The sequence below is a fragment of the Tupaia chinensis genome, unplaced genomic scaffold (assembly GCF_000334495.1).
Source record: "Tupaia chinensis unplaced genomic scaffold, TupChi_1.0 Scaffold000197_1, whole genome shotgun sequence".
NCBI lineage: Eukaryota > Metazoa > Chordata > Mammalia > Scandentia > Tupaiidae > Tupaia > Tupaia belangeri.
The window spans coordinates 7016900-7033140 of record NW_006159672.1 but is presented as its reverse complement, the minus strand read 5'-3'; the positions used below and the strand labels follow the sequence as shown (position 1 = coordinate 7033140).

The following is a 16241-nucleotide window of genomic DNA, read 5'->3' as shown; positions in this document are numbered from 1 at the left end:
CTCTTCCTTGCCATGGGAAGCCATGTTCTGTATCTTGGGGAAACACATTTTCTCCCTCTGTGGACTCAGTTTCTCTCCTACCTTTCCTAAAGCACAGACTTACGTGTGGGTCCCTGACACAGCCTTACCCCAAGGCCAGACACAACTGGCAGGGAAAGCCTAAAGAAATAGAATAGAAATTCTGGACTTGTCTCTCTCCAGCCCCACACAAGGGCTTGTGGTCCCATGGTGCAGGGGGAGCTGCGGCTGCATCTGCAGGTGAGGGTGAGGGCTTACTGAGGCATAGGCAGCCCACGTGTACTATGGGTAGCGGGGAGTCTCTGTGACAGAGACTGTATGTCCTATCAAGCCAACATCACTGATGTAGAGCCTCCCCAGAGGTGTAGGCACCTGCCCTGGCAGGCCTGGTGTGGCTCTCCCCGCATTAACTCTGCTCTCCTCTCGTCACTTCTCCCTTCTATGCTGACTGGCTCTTCCCCTGTGCTGGGCTTCGAGTCTGAGCTGGGGCTCTGCTCCCACCGTGACAAGCTGTGATTTTGTGAAATATGTATTTGGTCTTTGTCCAGTTGTAACCGGATGGAGGCTGGTTCTGAATCCAAGTTTGCTGCTCAACAGCCAATGTTGGAGAGACAAGTATTGATGTAAAGGAAAGGTAGCTTTATCCAGGAAGCTAGAGAGGAGGGGGAGATGGTGGATTAGTGCCCAAAGACCATCTTCCAAGTCCTGGTCTGATGAGAGGGATGTTTCAAGGGACACAAGGAGCGGAGCTATATGCTATTTTGTCCCGCCAGCAGTTCGTCATCTCCTTGGCTGATCCCACGGAGGAGACTTGTTGATGTCATGGTTGTTATTTTCAGCTGTGGCTGGGTCGGGTGAACCTGGTAATCAGGGCAGAAGTTCTTATCTTCCTTGAGCACATCTGCTTCTGGGGTTGCAGTCTCAAGGCCTGGTCTCTGTAAAATCTCAGCAAAGCTATGATTAGTTTCAGCAAGAAACAAGACTTATTATGCCTAAGAAAGAAAACAAGTTGAAGGACAATCTACACAGTATTTTAACCTGTGGTGTTAGATTTCACGTGGAATTACTTTGCTTCTTCTATGTAGCCTACTATACCTTCTGGTGTACAATTCCTAAAACCCTTGGAATTTCCGAAGTAATAAGTGGCTTTTTTTTTTTAAATTTATTTTTTTTGAGAGGTTTTTGCTATAGGGTGCGTGCGCTTGCCAGACAGACAGAGAGAGACAGAGAGCTAGAAAGCGAGAAATCACCCTCCAGGGGGGATGGCCACGCCACAATCCCTTCTCCTCCATTCTCCTCTCGGGATCTTGGGCACGCACGCACATGCGCCCGGCGTGAGTTTAAGCCACCGGGTCCGGGACTCCAACCGTGGTCGACTACGTGGGAGTCTAGCGACATAGCCATTACGCTAACTGCTGGTCCCATAAGTGGCTTTTTGTATGCTAATAAGTTGACTGATGACTGGCCATGTCTAGGTAGCTTCGAGATGGGGCTGGACATGGAAAGGACAAGGTAGTATTGAGAGGGGGGAGGACTTTCAGCCCACCCCTAACTTCTGTGGTGGAGAAAGGGGCTGAAACTTGAGTTGATCCCTAATAGCCAATGATGATTTTTAATGGCTTAACATATTTTCAAAACAATATTTTAACTTTTTAAAAAGTTTTTGCCATAGGGCACATGAGCTTAACATATTTTTAAAACAATATTTTTAACTTTTTAAAAAGCTTTTGCCATAGGGCACATGTGCTCACCAGAGAGAGACAGAGAGAGGAAAGGGGAGACTCATCCACCCCCACAGGGGAGATGGCTATACTACGATCCATTCTTCTCTTGGATTCTGGACACGCATGCACATGCTCCTAGCGTGATTTTCAAGCCGCCAGGAGGTCCGGAACTCAAACGAAGTTGGCCATGTAGAAATCCAGTGCCTTAACCACCACACTACTTGCTGGCCCCAATGTTAGCATTTTCAAATTGGCACATAATAATTGCACCTATCTACTTTATGTTATGACTGTACTCATTTATATTCCCACCAATAGTTTAAAAGAGCTCCCCTTTCTCTGCATCCTCACCAGATTTGTTACTTTGGTCTTTTCGATAATAGCCAATAGCCAGTGATTTAATCAATCATGCTTATGTAATAAAGTTTCTATGAAAACCCAAAAGCTTATAGCTTCCAGATTGCTGATTGTTTTTTTCTTTTCTTTCTTTTTTTTTTTTAAAGAGAGGTTTTTACTACAGGGTGCGTGCGCTTGCCGGAGAGACAGAGAGTGGAGACAGAGAGATAGAAAGTGAGAAATCCCCTCCCACCAAGGGGGATGGCCACGCTGCAAACTCTTCTCCTCCAGTCTCCTCACAGGATCTTGGGGATGCATGCACATGCTCCCAGCTTGAGTTCCAAGCTGTCAGGTCTGAGATGGGAACAGCGGTCAACTACATGGGAGTCCACTGACATAACCATTACGCTATCCGCTGGTCCCAAATAGCTGATTATGTACATGGAGGTCCCCAGAGGACAGTGGCCTACAGAGGGATCAGAAGTCCCATGCTTATTCCCCCATACCTCGCCCTATGCATCTTTTCAGTTGCTGTTTATCTGCATTCTTTGTAATATCTTTTATGATAAACCTGTAAATAGAAGTATTTTCCAAAGTTCTGTGAGCTGTCCCAGCAAATTAATGGACCCCAAAGAGGGGATATTGGAAACACCAATTTATAACCAATGGGTCAAGAGCACAGATAAAACAACCTAGGGGGAGCCGGCAGGTGGTGCAATGGTTAAGATGCTGGACATCCACGTGGTCGACTGCAGTTCAAGTCCCAGACCTGGTGGCTTGCTTTCTCTCTCTCTCTCTGGTGTAATTAAAATAATAATAACAAATAAAATAAGATAAATAATTCTTAAAAGAAAAAAAGCAACCTATGGCTTTCATTTGGTGGGGGAAAGTCTTGAGAACTAAGTCCTGAACCTGTGGAATCTAACACTACCTCCAGGTAGATAGTGTCAGAATTTATTTGAATTACAGAACGCCCAACTGGTGCCCACTGCAGAGTTGCTTGCTTGCATGGTGTGGGGGTTAAAACCTCTAGAAACTTGGCCACAGAAATGTTCCATGTTGGTTGTTGGGTGAGAGTATAGGAGAAGCAGTTTGCTTTTTCTTCTATTTTTCTCAGGCAAACTCTAAGGGAAGAGAAAGCCAAACACAGCGAGGTGAAACGACCTACCCCAGGCTGTGCAGCTAGTGCCAATGAGCAGGAGAGGCCAGAACTGGGGTCTGTGTCTGCTCTAAACTCTGCATCCCACTGGTAGTCCTTTCAGTGTGGTAGTCTCAGCTGATGGGGTGGGGGTACTTATGCTGCTCTACAGTAATTTAAATATCCTTTGGCAAAAGCAGTTAGAATCATCAAGAACAGCTCTCAGTGTTTTCAGAAAAATATCAGCTGCTTTTCCACTCCTTCCTTCGCTTGGGATTATGCAAGGTCTGTTGAGGCTGAGCCTGTGATGCTGGTTGGTATCAGCACTCTGAAACTCTGCCTCAGACCTTGCAAGGAGGCCCAAGGCCAGCCTTGCCGTCCACTTCCCAGCTCTGGGTCCTGTAGCTGAAGTCTGGTCCAAGGCAGCTTACCCTGTGTGGGTATGAGCCAGTGAAGGACGTGGCTGGATTTCCCCAAAGATCTTTCTGCATCCTGACCATGCTGAGCCCTTTGGGCTGGCATCACTTAGACACAAATGAATGTGTTTATTGGTTTTGGTCTGAAACAGATGAAAAGTCACCGAAGGATTTTGCAGTAATTAAAAACCAGCCACGGTGGCCGCAGGTGCTGTTTGAGAGGTGGCTCCCACAGTGAGGAAATCGCTTGTCTCCCAGTGGAGCCCAAACCTGGTTTCACAGAAGTGACAGGAAGGTTATAATCACTGTGCATTAATTAAAAGAATAAAGCACCAGAAACCTCAAGAGCCTCAGAGAACTCAGGGAGTGGCAGATTTGGAACTTGGGTCCCAGGCTCAGGCTGCATGGCCCTGGTTGCAGTGAGAGGAGGAGGCTTCTCTGAGCTTCTGATCCGTCAGAAGCTGCCCATTGGGGGTAACTTCAAAAGCCATAAAGTCACTACAGTCAGATGGAGGGGCTTCCCAGTCCCCAGACACTGTCCCTGGGCAGGAGGCTGGTCTGAGGTGGAGAGCAGGTTAGGAGCTTATATTTGTGGTCTGGTCTACACGTCATCAGCCCTTGACTTGCCACTTTCAGGTGACATGGGACAAAATGCTCTGCTGAGCTGTTCTAGGGAAATAATGAGAGCTGACAATTTCTTTTTCTTTTTAAAGAATTATTTATTATTTTTATGGTGATTATTTTAAATTTTGCAACAGGGCACATTTGCTCATGAGAGAGAGAGAGGAGGAGAAAGTGAGAAAGAAGCTGCCAGGTCCAGGGACTCGAACTACGGTCATGTGGAAGCCTAGCAACTCAACCACCACACCGCCTGCTGGCCCGAAAGCTAACAACTTCAGAATGAGGTTAGTCAGGATCTCCTCTCCCTGGAGGTGAATGAAGACTTTTGTACCCTGAGCATCTGCTCATTCCAGCTGCATTCCCTAGATTCGAATCATCTGTGTGCAAAACGGAGGCCTTAGTTGAACGTGGGAGAGAGCCAAAGCTTTGGGCAGACGCTCCTTCCCATATACTGCAAAGAGGCAAGCTCACCTAGGTTTGTGGTCAGGAGTAACACATGTACATCCTGGCGTCCTCATGACTTGTCATCCACATGCCTCACCTGGATGGTTGGGACCCTGCCACCCACCCCAGTCTCTTTGTGTTCCATGCACCCTACTAAAAAGCAGGAAGAAGACATTCTGCATGTGGATGCTCCAGAGGGGTCCAGTCTCTGGAGCAGGCCCTATGGATCCCAGACTTCCTAACCAGCTACATCATGAACTAACTCCTTGCAATTAATCTCTTAATATGTGTCTCCTATTGCCTCTGCTTCTCTGGTGAGACTGACATTTCAAAGACTCAATGGTCATTTGATGCAATAGGAAACCCGTGTGTTGACCTGTCTGATGTTTCCCATGCTTCCCTCCCTCTGGAATCCCTGTGGCACCAAGAAGTGGGGCTGAGCAGCAAGTGATGGGTGGATGGTGGATAGTGTAGTTTAAGGTTCTCCCTTGATGTCTGCTTGGGGGCACAGGCCTCTTACACTGAAAAGGCCATACTTGAGCCCAACTAAGCCCCAAAGAAGCATGAGGTGCTGGGGTCTGAGTGCTGGGATGCTGATCCCACTGGGGTTGAGGTGCAGGCACAGAGGGAGGTGTGGATTTGAGCCGAACTGCATTGGGCCGTCTACCTCTGGTCTGCACAGCACCTGTGTGGTGCTTTGCCCAAAGCCCATCCTCAGCCAGAGGCTCCTGCCAGGTGTTTGCTTTCTCTGATGAGTCTTCTACTGAGACCACCTCACCTGAGACCTCCACCTCTGTGCTGGCTGCCACCTGGGGGGTCAGGCCAGTCCCTTCCCTTGTGAGGATGGTTATCCTGAGATGGTGGTGTGGCACTGAATGCTCAGAGTTGTGAGCTAAGTGCCCCTAACCCTCCTGGCCATGGACTCCGAAAAGCCCTTGGCTTTATGATTTTTCTCTCCTTGTGAGAAGATCGCTTTTTAAGAAAGTTGCTGGCAGATGATCAAGCCCTGTCAGATGTGTCTTCAAATCCTATTCTGTCTGAATCTGAGTGAGATGTAGAGGTGAATGGTGTTCCCAGGTTGGTGTTGCTGCAGGTTGGGGTTGGGGTGTAGAGGATGCATCAGGGCAGCAGCTAGGGACCTTGCATGGGGGCTCTTGTGACCCGGCTATCACATATTGTTAGGGCCCCAGGCAGCAGGGCAGGGCAGAGGCAGGGGAAACTGTGTCCGCCATCTATAGCTGGGATCTCTGGGTCCTGCTGAGGCAGGTGGCAGAGCCACGGCCTCATGGTGGGATGGTGAGATCCCAGACTATAGAAGTTCAATAGGCTATCTCTAGAGCAGGAGGTGGTTAGCTGGGTGGGTGAGGCAGGAGGGATGCCCTGGGGAAGGGATGGATTAAGCAAACTTCGGGAGCCTGGAGGCCACACCCTGCTGGCTAGGACACAGGTAGAGGCAGTTCACTGGACTGCTTCAGTGGGTGGGTCCATCTGCCAGCTTTGGGAACTCAAATCTGCCCAGTTTTGATTATGGAAGCTTCAACTGGACACTTGATCAGATATAGGTGACCTGCCTCTCAGTGCAGAACATTCTGGTAAGACTTCCAGCTCTGGCCAATAGGCTAAGGAGCTGGAGACTCCTCCCACCTTAAGATGTACACACAATGATGTGAGCACATCTGCAGGTTTAATAGAGAATGGCCACCCTTTTTTTTTTTCCTTTGAGAGAGATTTTTGCTCTAAGGTTCATGCATTTGCTGGTGAGACAGAGAGAGGAAGAGAGACAGAGAGACAGAAAGTGAGAAATCATATCCCAGTGGGGATGGCCATGTTACAATCCTTTCTCCTTCATTCTCTTCTCAGGATTTTGGGCACATATTCAACATGCACCTGGCATAAATTTCAAGCCACCAGGTCCAGGACTTGAACCATGGTCAACCACATAGGAGTCCAGTGCATTAACCACCATGCCACTTGCTGGCCCTCTCATACCTTTGTTTTAAGGCTTGAAATGTACAGAAACTCACCTGCCAGGTCAGGTTGGTACACGAAGCCCAGGTCTTCCCCATTGGTTTCTGTCCACCCCAAGGCTCAATGTGGCCACCTCTCACTCTTCACATGATGTTCGTCCTCACTCTGGAGATGAGGCCAGCACTAGACAAGTGGAGATGACCATAAACAGAAAGGGAGGAGCAGGAAGTTCTGAGACTTAGAATCTTGAGAACTTCATGACTCAGTGACATTTATCTGCTGGATGAGACCCAGTATAGTTCCCAGGTGGGTGAGGTAAGCAGGCAGGTGGCCCAGCATGGATGGTAGAAGCTCACTGCTCCACTCTGTTTTCCAGGAAGGCACAACTGCCACTCTCCAAAATGGGACCTTCATCCCAAGCAACCAGAACCCGAGGAGTGGCCTGTTTTCCACCGCAGGCCAGTGCCAGGCTCAGTGTTTTGTATTTGGGCAGAGACTCCCATTACGTGTCTATGTATCTGTCTCACACATACACGTAACTGACCAACTCCAGCTGACTGTGTAAATTGCAATGATTTACTAACTGTTCAGTCCTCACCTTTTGCATACATATTCAGTAATGGCCATTTTTAGAAACAGCACTAAACCTATCATTTCTTTGCATAATACCAGAATGATTTTCGCACAGTAGCTGAGAAACTCTCAAACATGTTTGTTTTTGTTAAGCTAATTTGTATATTTATGACATTTAACCTCTTTTAGGAGGAATTTTCTGGAAAAAAGTTGAGCATTCTTGCATTTGTCTCAGTTCTCCCTCAGCTGCTACGATAAAATGAGCATCCGTGCACAGATTTTTGTTACAGCATCAGTGGTCTGCATGACACTGTCTCATGAGCCCCAGCTACTGCTTAGAGAGTTTCCATCTTGAGAATCAGGTTCATCCACTGATCTAAGATGAGGGAATGAAAAATATTCTCTTTTACCTCCTGTAATTCATTGTTACTGTTGAGCTAATATATTTCTTAGAGGGTTTGAAACTTGATTTTGATTTTGCTTCATGAATTTTCATCTAATATTTGAATATATTTTTTGGAATTATTTATTTAATTTTATTTAGTCATACATTTATTTTAATTTGACCAGAGAGAGAGACAACAGAGAGAGAGAAGAAGTGAGAAAGCCAGTCACTAGGTCCAAGACTTAAACCATGGTAGGCCATGTGGGAATATCCCCCAGTGCCTTAACCACCATGCCACCTGCTGGTTCCAATATTTGAATATTTTTAAAGTTTGTGTTATTTCTTTCATGAGAAGTGCCTGTATAACACATGAGAAAGAGAGAAATATATATAGAGAATCCCCCAATGGGGCCTGGCTGCACTGTAAATTTTATACCTCCAATTCTCCATCCCATCAGGATCCTGGGCATGTACTCACACTGGGCATATAAGCTACTGGAGCCAGGACTTGAATCCTGGTTGCCACGTAAGATCCAGCTTCTTCTCGGGACTGGCAGTTAACGTGTCACTGAACTCCTACGTAGTCGACCCCAGTTCGCGTCCTGGACCCGGTGGCTAAAAACTCACGCCGGATGTGTGTGCGTATGTGCCCAAGATCCTGAGAGGAGAATGGAGGAGAAGGGATTGCGGCATGGCCATTCCCCCTGGGGGGTGATTTCTCGCTTTCTGTCTCTCTGTCTCTCTCTGTCTGTCTGGCGAACGCATGTGCCCTAAAGCAAAACAAAAACAAAAACAAAACAAAACAAACAAAACATAAAACAAAAAGCAAAAACAAACAAACAAACAAAAACCTCTCCAAGATCCAGCTTCTTCTTCACAGAACTTAATCACTGTGTATGGGGCTGGCCCAACTTTCTCTTTTTTTGAAAGGTAAAGTCATCTCATATTTGTGCCCATTTGCTGCCCTGTTCATTCTCCAGTCATTTGTTTGTTCTTTCTTCCTCACTCTTGTTCATCCCTACAATTCATCCATCCATCCACCCACTCATTTATCTACCATCCATTTATCCATGCACTTGTCTACCTATCTGTCCACTCATCCATCCATCCATCCATCCATCCATCTATCCACCTACCCATCCACCCATTCCTGTTCAAGTATCCCCTTCTCCTGAGGATTTGGCAAACACACAGAAAGCTGCAGTTGAATGGAATGAGAATGGGATAGTAGTGGACCCATGGTGAAGTATGCTGAGGCTAAGGACAGGGGATACCACTTGGCAGGAAGCAGAGTCAGAAAAAAAGTAGGAGTGGGTACATGATAGCACAGACAGAAAGAAAATCAGTAAGAATCTAGACATCTAAATAATATAATTAACCAATTTGACCTAATTGACTGTCATACTCAATAAGTGATACAGTCTTTTTCTAATGCACATGAACTTTTTCCAAAAGAGAGAGCCTAATGCAGCATAGCAAGACACAACAAATTTCAAAAGTTTGAAATCATAATGAGTGTGGTGTCCTACCACAGTAGAATTAAAATAGTAACCAATAGAGAAAGATAAGTAGAGCTCCCCCCACAAAGTTTAGAAATTAAGCAACACACTTCAAAATAATACATGAGTCAAAGAAGTAATTAAAATAAAAATTGGAAAGCATTTTGTATTAAGCATTTGGTAAGTTATAAAAATAATACTTACCAAAATTTGGAGAGTGAAGTTAAAGCAATGCTCAGATGGAAACACACAAGTCAGAAACAAATAAAGATGGAAAATTAGTGACTTAGTCTTCCAACTTGGGGCCTGCAGATGTTGTAATGGTTACATTGCTGAACTCTCACATGGCTGACCGCAGTTCGAGTCCTGGACCCAGTGGCTTAAAACTCATGCTGCGTGTGCTTGCATGCATGCCCAAGATTCTGGGAGGATGGAGGAGGAGGGACTGTGGTGTGGTCATCCTTCCTGGAGGGTGATTTCTCACTTCCCCTCTCACTGTGTCTGTTTTCTCTCTCACTTCCCCTCTCACTGTGTCTGTTTTCTCTCTCTTTGGTGAGTGTGTGTGCAAAAACCTCCTACCAAAGGAAAAAAAAAAGAAAGAAAGGACATCTTCACTACTGATCCAACTAACATTAACAGATATACCAAAAGGAAGGTACACTTTTCATTAATATACTTGGACATTCAGATGAGATGGGCAAATTCTTTGAAAGACATGAATGACTGGCCTCAGAAGAAATAGAAAATGTAAACAGCCCTATTAGTTTAATGAAATTAAATCGGTAAGCAAAAATCTTCCCATAAAGGAAATATTGGGCAGTCAGAGGACATGTGACTTTTTCTGCACTCAGTAGCCTCCAGAGATGTGGCTTTCTGAGAGGAAGGGCTGTGGGCAAGCATTCGCAAGCAGAGAGGACAGCTCGTTTGGATCCTTCCATATTCTGATTCACCATGCCGATACGCTTGTGACTTTTTAGAGTGTACCTGGTTTCTCTTTGTCCCAGGAGAGTTCCTCTGTCCATATATGTGCTCGCTGCTTTATTAAACCCAGGGCTCAGACTTGGGAAACACCACCAGGCATGGAAGCAGTCTTCCTTCTTGTTTCCAAGGCAATCCCAAAAAGGGAATGAAAGCTGCAATCCTTCTACTTTTCAATGCCCAGACTTCCTACAAAGCTACAGTAATTAAAACAGTGTGAGGCTGACCCAGGATAGACAAATAGACCAAAGGAGCAGAAGAGTCCAGAAATGACCTACACACATATAGTTATCAAGTGCCAGGGCTACTTAATCAGAAAAGATGGTGTTTGCAACAAATGGCACTGGATCAATTGCATAGACATGTGGAAAATGATCCGAAGCCCTATTTTGCACCACTGACAAACATTAACTTGAGATGCTTATAGTCCTTATAGAACAAAAGGTGAGACAATAAGGCTTTTAGAAGAAATAAAAGAAATACAAGAATGTGCATGAACAAAGATTTTAAAAAGTAAGACCTAAAAAATTATTCACAACAGAAAAATGCCAGAAATATTAGATTTCATTAAAATTAAGGATTTCTGTTTATCTGGGCCAGTAGTTGGCATGCTGGTTAAGGCACTGAACTCCCACATGGTTGATCACAGTTCGAGTCCTTGACCTGGCGGCTTGAAAATCAAGCCAGGCACATGTTTGTGTGTGCCCAGGATCCCAAGAGGAGAATGAAGAAGGGATTGTGGTGTGGCCATCTACCCTGGGAGGTGATTTCTCATTTTCTCTTTCTCTATTTCTTTCTGGTGAGTGCATGCATCTGATGGCAAAAACCTAAAAAAAAGAATTTCTATTTATTAAAAGATAGCATTAAGAGTTATAAAGTAAATTGTGGACTTGTAAAAAAATGATATAGAATGTATGTTGAGATATATGAGTACATGAGCCAGAATGCAACAAGAACTATAAATCAGTAAGAAAGAAGACCAATGTTTCACAGAAAAAAAAAAAAAAAAGACAAAAGACTTGAGCTGGCACTTTATTTTTTATTTTTAAAAATTTTTAAAAAGGTTTTTGCCTTAGAGTGTGTGTGCTTGACAGAGAGAAAAACAGAGACAGTGAAAGGGAAAGTGAGAAATCACCCCTAGGGAAGGATGGCCATGCTGCAATCCCTTCTTCTCCATTCTCCCCCTGGGATCTTGGCTTGCACGCACACATGCCCGGCACAATTTTGAAGTCACTGGGCCCAGGACTCGAACCATGGGCAGCCATGTAGGATGGCACAATTTTGAAGTCACTGGGTCCAGGACTCGAACCATGGGCAGCCATGTGGGAGTCCAGCGACATAATCGCTATGCCATTTGTTGGCCCCAAGCGGGCACTTTTGAAGTTAATATTTGAAGAGAATGTCATTATGTCACTCAACATTTTTAGTCAGGGAAATGCAAAATGAAAGCACAACGGGGTGCCATAATAAATTATGGATCAAGAACTGGTACAACCATTTTGGAAAACAGCATTTGAAAACAGTATCTACTGACACTAAAATATGTATATACTATGACCCCATGTTCTAATCCTGGCGAACTACCCAAGAGAAGTGAGTTCCTATGTCTATAGAAGAAAGGCACAGGAATGTTTTTATCATTATTTTTTGTAAGAGGGACAAGCAGTTGGTGTAATGGCTGTGTCACTGGACTCCCATGTAGTCAACTGCAGTTCAAGTCCCGGACCCAGTAGCTTAAACTCACGCCAGGCACATGTGTGTGTGTGCCGAAGATCCCAAGAGGAGAATGGAGGAGAAGGGATTGCAATGTGGCCATCCCTCTGGGGGGGTGATTTCTCTTTCTTGCTTTCTGTCTCTCTGTCTCTGTCTTTGCCCTATAGCAAAAACCTCTCAAAAAAACAAAACAAACAAACAAACAAAAAAACAAAACCCTTTTCATAAGAGCCAAATTTGGAAACAACCTACATTCTTCTTCAATGGAAGAAAAGGTATCATGGTGTGTTCACGTAAGGAATGCCACACTGCAATTTAAAAAAGGAGGAAGATGACTTTTGCTACATGGTTGAATTTCACTGACAAGAGAAGTGTGAAAAATGATTCTATTTATATTAAGTTCAAGGGCATCCCTTGGGACAGGGTCATGGTCACTGCTGCCCCCTCCTACTCTGGGACAGGGCCAAGGTGGTCTAGAGCTTGCTGCAAATCTTCTGATATCTCAATCAAATGGCTTACACGGGGCTGTGTTTATGTGAAGTCCCGTTCACTAATTTGTAGCTTTTAAGTTCACTTGAACAACAACAATTGTGAAAAACTCCAGTCTGGGCTGGGAGTCGGGCAGCCCATCTCCCATATCAGGGCCTGATACCCTTCTCCAAATGGGTTCTTGGAAGAGAAAGTGCCAACCCAAAAGATAGAAGAGTAGCAGCCTGAGGCAGAGCGGATCGGCATTCTTGCCAGATCATTTCTGGCTATGCTGGCTGGTGGGGACATCTCCGCTGATGGTGCAAGAAGAAAGAGGGGCTCTGAGACTTCGGGGGAAACCAGGTCTCTGCCCACCAGCTCCCCGAGGTGGGAGGTGAGAGCGCACACAAAGTCTGATTCATCATCAAGGGAAATGTTACGCGCCTCGAGCCAGGGAACATTCTTGGACTGAACTTTTTTCAGTGTCCTAAATTTAAACAGCTAGAATTATTTTTTAAGCACCATCATATTTAACCTTTAGAAATGATTGGCCTCTTAATGGGGTATATGCATTCAACTGTAGGGCTGGAATTTGACACAGGTTTCTTTTCTGAGAGCATTTTTCTTCTCCTGTGCTCTGAGCACTGGGCAAAATGAAGCCTAGACCATCTAAAACACCAAACATTCATTGTGTACCTGCTGTGTGTGGGCAGGGCTGTTGGTGGACATGTGGGAGAGACAGGCATGTCTGGCTCGGAGGCGGGGAGGTGGGGGTGTCTGAGGGTGGCACCTAGCCTGTGGGTACAGCAGCAGCCGGGGCAGGTTAGTGCCATCAGGCTTGAGGAGGAAAAGGTCTTAACCCACTTGTGGAAGCCTGGAGTGCACAGTCGGAGGCTGAATGATATAGACCCCGTCACAGAGTGCCCCACCTTCAGGAGTGAACCCTCCCTGGGCAGCAGCAAGCTGTTTTGGGCAATGAGGTGTCCCAGGGTATGGGTAGGATCAGCCCTCCCTCTGCCAGCTTCCCATGAGGGCCCCTTTGTTCAGTGGTCATTCCTTGTACAGCCCCCTTGTGGAGGCAGTCCTTGAGCAGGCCATGCTGGTGCCCTCCCTGGTGCTCATGGAGAGGTGGGGAATGGAACCTGTGTGTGGTCATGCTGGGCCCAGCCATCTGGACACCGTGACCTTTCTGTGCCTGTGGGGAAAAAGCTGCAATGTGGCAACAATTGGAACATTTCCACCCCCCCACCCCCCCGGAAGTCACTGAAATCATCGGGCGTTGAAACTATCAGTTATATCACCTGTTAGGTCACGTGTGTTAAAGACAAGACTCTGCTAAGCTGGCTGTTTTGGACCCAATCTAATGCTGAGAGTGAAGGTGTCTGAGCACTGATGAGCCTGGGCAGGAACACTGCCAGAAATTACTGTTTGGGTCTCCTTGCCTTCAATTTCAAATTCCCTGCTTGGTGAGTGGCTGTGAGGTGGTCAGGGTGGGGGAGGGGTGCCTCCTGAATCCGCCCAGATGACGTCAGACCTTGTGTGGAGAGTGAAGTGCAGCCCTTAGCAGGAGGAATGACCTTGAAGCGCCATTTCAGATGCTCACTTTCAGGCTGTGGCTTGCTTCCGTTGGGGAAATTCTTGACCCCATTATATAACAGTAAAAGATGGGAAGCAAGTGTGAAAATGTATTAACAAAGCAGTTAGATGACTTTCAAAGACCCGCTGCTTCTCCCTTGGTGTGAAATCCTGCCCAGCAAGGAGGCTGGTCCACATAACTCCAACCCAGGCCTCTGCACAAGTACAGAGCTGGGGTGTTCCTTCAGGACAAGGAGAGCTACAGCCCTTTCATGCAGGGCTCTAGGTGCCAAATTAGCATGCATCCTGTGCAGTTCCCTGCTCATTGTACTAAGACAACCCCGAGGAGGTCACAGGTGCACACTGGGGCAGGTCACAGGAGCCAGCACTCCCCACTGAGCCTTGGGATTCTGGAAGGGAAGCTTTGTCCTCTGACAGCATCAGGAAGCCACAGAGAGCCTTTGCCTGCTCAGCTGCAGACACCAGTGACTGGCTGCTGAGGCTGAGGTGCCTGTCTTGGTGTCTCCATTCTGTGTCACCTGCTGCCTCCCGTGCTTTGGCCTGTGGTGTCCTTGGGGAACAGGACAGATGTCCTTGAGAGAAACCTTGGTGAGGAAAAGATTCCTTCCCAAGTCAGCAATCCTTGTACAAGTGCCACAAAGTACCTTGTCATCCCTCATGCATTGTCCCCAGTGTGGTGGAGTGGCTTGAGTGTGTGAGCAGCTAACAGCAGCTGCTGGGGACCCGTGGGGTAGACTGGATGGGGACCTGAGTCCTGTGCCAAGCTGCAAGTTTCCCTGAAGTGCTTGGGTTGGGTAGGCTGCAGCAGGTGCCAAATGTGGGCTGAGCCCTGCCTATTTAATCCTTGCAGGAAGGTTCCTATACCTGGAGGAGTCTGCCTCAGCCTCACAGGGACAGCCTCACATGGACGCCAGTGAAACCAGCAGGAAGGAAGTGGCCCTGGTACTGGTCAGGGATCTCAACTCCCTTAGAGAGACAGCCCAATTCCCTTCATTTTCTCCAGATTATTTAACATGACTAGGGTGACCTTGGGGGCCAGTGAACTATTTTTCAGGGAAAAAGTAAAATGCTCTAAATCTCACTGAGCTTTTGGGAAGAAATGGAAAGAAAAGAAATGGAAACAAAGATAAACGGATACTACTGCCTTCCAGACAGGATGTGGGTGCTGTCCTACGGCGAGAACAGAGTAAACACCAACCTGGGCAGGATGGGCGGACAGCGAGAGGCAGCGATATCTACATGCAGGGTTGGTGAAGGGCTGCTAGGGAGGGCTGTGGCTGACAATCTGAGTTCAGTCCGGAACTTCCCATAAGCCAGTGATAAGCACGGAGCAGGCGCACGCGTCTTCCGCCTCACCGCCCTCCAAAACGCCAGTGAAGGAAAGAAAGGCCTAAGAGAGCCTTCTGCAGGCCTGGGGACCAACAGAGAAGGCAGCGAGTGCATCCGCTGGAGGCCGGGCAGGGCCCCCAGCGTGCAGCCTCGGCAGAGTCCAGTGGAGGCGCTGAGTAGCCAAACACCGATAAGGCCCCTGGAAGAGGCAGACGCTTATGGCACAGAAGGAAGTTGGCTCCCCAAACCCAAACATGCTAAACCGAGCTTCTTTATTGAGAGGGCTCAAGGTCTAAGTTAATATAATAACCAGAAACCAGAAACAAGACAAAAAAATCAGAGGAAAAGGAGGTTTTTGAAATTAAAAATAAAATTGCTGAAATAAAGTTTGACTCCAAATCTGCCTGTGGGAGGCCCTGCCTTGTGGAGGCTCCTCCCTCCTAATTTCTTTCACCATCCATGCAACTTTGCCGGCTGGGCACAGCCAATCTCTTGAAAGGGCAGGGGTGTGGCCCGCCAGTCGACCACCTCAGGCCTAGGGGCACAGCCTGGGCAGACGCTGGCTCTGGGGAGGCTGTGGCAGTGGTCCTGGAGTCCCCGGAGTCTATGCTGTCTGGGTTTTAGTAACAACCACACATCTCAGAGAGGCTTTGCTCTGCCCTGAGCCTGTCCCACTCCTGTAGTGTTTACTGGCCTGCTCCTCTGGGCAAGAGCTGACAGGGTGGAGGGTCAAGGCCTGCTCTCCATTCCCTGTGCCTAATGTATTCAGAACACAGCTCTCATCAGCCCCAGGCCCCATCTGCATTTCGCCTCTTCTGTTTCCCCTAAACACTTGGAACAAGAGAGCTGGCAACAAGGGGGTTGCTCCCTGGAGCTGCAGCCACTGGGTGACGGATACCAGATTGGCCAGAGCCTTCATGGCTGTGCAGGCTGGACAGCTACCTCTATAGGATTTAGGAGACTGAAACTGCCCCTCTTTCATTACAGGCCTCAGAGTCTCCAAGCGACACGTACAGGGAAGAGAAAATTATTTTG

General features: G+C 47.1%; 1 long non-coding RNA gene across 1 annotated transcript; it reads right to left on the bottom strand.

The window, feature by feature from the left end:
* Positions 1 to 661: 661 nt before the first annotated feature.
* LOC114007549 (uncharacterized) lies at positions 662 to 9501 on the bottom strand. The gene is made up of 3 exons (XR_003549156.1): positions 9327 to 9501; positions 6722 to 6848; positions 662 to 953 (listed from the first exon to the last, which is right to left on the bottom strand). It is a non-coding gene; the product is annotated as an uncharacterized LOC114007549 (long non-coding RNA).
* Positions 9502 to 16241: the final 6740 nt, after the last annotated feature.